Raw genomic sequence first — 2,019 nt, 5'->3', positions numbered from 1 at the left:
TGTGAAAGGGCCAAGCATGGGAAGTTCTTATATGGCATGGTGGGCTGTTGAGAGGGATGTTTTGAAGGAAGATGCAAGGCTAGGTGAAGGTGGATATAGCATGACTAAACGAACCACATTGCAAAAGATGGTGCGAAAAAAATGGAATCAAGCTCACAACTCTTTGCACTATGCTGCCCATATATTAGATCTGCAATGGTGGGATTATCGCACGGAGAGATAATGCAATCATGGCATGATCTTCTTGGACGTTTCTTTGAGGACAGGACAGAGTATGCCTCTGCTGTTAGGGAACTTTCAACTTTTCAAAATAGAGAAGGACTGTTTTCCTTTCCAAGAATCAAAGAATTAAGATATGCCAACATGGAGATGGTGGGAAGAGTGTGGAGCATCCACGCCTCATTTGCAAGCCTTGGCCATGAAGGAATCGTCGCAACCTTGTAGCAACTCCTCTAGCGAACAAAACTGGAGTAACTATAAGTCTGTGCATTTCGTCACAAGGAACCACGACATCGGAAAGATAGGAGAATTGGTTTACCTCTATGCAAATGGTAGAGTGCTGGACGATGTGAAAGGGGCATGCAGTGACGATGATATGCCAAAGTGGGTACACAGAGATCTTCCAGGTCCCTTGCATGATGCCCTTGTACTGACACACCTTGAATCAAATTCTAGTGACTCGGAAGAAGAGACGTTGGTGTGATATATGGTTGTGTCTGATAAATGTTGCAATTGCAATTCTTTTAACATGCAATCCTTTTGAAATGCAATTCTTTTAAAATGAGAGCCTTTTAAATGCAATTCTTTTAAAATGAAATTATAATGAAATCCAATTAAAATGCAATTCTTTCGTGATGCAAACCTTTTAAAATGCAATTTATTTGATATGCAAAGATGGTGCTGATGGTGGGGTTGGAGCAATGCAAGACTAGCCCTTCATGAAATTATAAATATTTCCAAGCACACTTTGTAAAGGGAGCTTAAATCCCATCAAGATTTCAATGATGGCTAATCTATGATAATTTTCATTTCATCGAACATGACAATTTACAAGTCACCAAACGTGCCAATTTTCACATCAACAAATATAATAACGGCTTGTCACATCATATTGTAAAAGTGCACAGTGTACACAATAGTTGGGCAAAGTTTGTAGATTTTGCCACAATCGATAGGAGAAAATTATACATGTGCTCAGTTTGTAAAATGTATACTTATAGTTGTGGGGGCCAAACAAATACATTGCTTTGCCCATTTTCCAAAAATTTAGAGCATCAAAAAAACATTGTTTTGTCGCGTCCATGTGCCGGTGTCAATTTTGAGGTCTGCATGTACAATTGCATCCTGTGCAACTGTTCAATAAAATGATAAACAACCTGCATAGTAGCACCATCATCATGAAGGTGGAGAGGACAAAGAGGAGTATGACCAACATGCTTGCTAGATTCGTGGAGGTCTGAAGAAAAATGATTAAAAAAATCTCAAGCATTAAAATTGCGCAACATTTACTTCAGTATTTCAAAACAATTAAAATACACCTCTAAAGAAAATCAATTTGAAAAGACCCAGCAATTAAAATCATGCAACATTTACTTAAGTATTTCAAAATAATTAAAAAGAGACGCAAAAACAATAAATCATGATCAAATAAAATTTTAACATGTTAGTAGTGAGTATCCTTCATATTAACTCCAAAATCCATTAACAAAATTGGTATATGTCATCACAATATGGCATTACAATATATGGGGCCTATAATCTTTGCAACCAAGGATCTGCTGAAAATGTTGCTTTGATGCCAAGACCATCGTACAATTGTTTGGCCTGGGGAGCATTACAAGTTGGGTAGGCACCCTTGACTTTCAACATATTTGCCAGGCATACCAGGTGAAACCGGTGGTGACACGATAGCTCATAGTATCCATTCGTCATATCAAAACAGTCTTGGCATATTGGACATAAAGGCCCATCATTCACAAAGGTGATATGCAATGGAAGGGTGGATGGTTTTCTAGCAGC

Source organism: Dipteris shenzhenensis, chromosome 12, assembly GCF_047967505.1.
Source record: "Dipteris shenzhenensis isolate YYH24624 ecotype China chromosome 12, Dip_SZ_1.0, whole genome shotgun sequence".
In the NCBI taxonomy this organism is placed as follows: Eukaryota; Viridiplantae; Streptophyta; class Polypodiopsida; order Gleicheniales; family Dipteridaceae; genus Dipteris; species Dipteris shenzhenensis.
The sequence above is the reverse complement of the archived record's forward strand: the minus strand, read 5'-3'. Positions refer to the sequence as shown.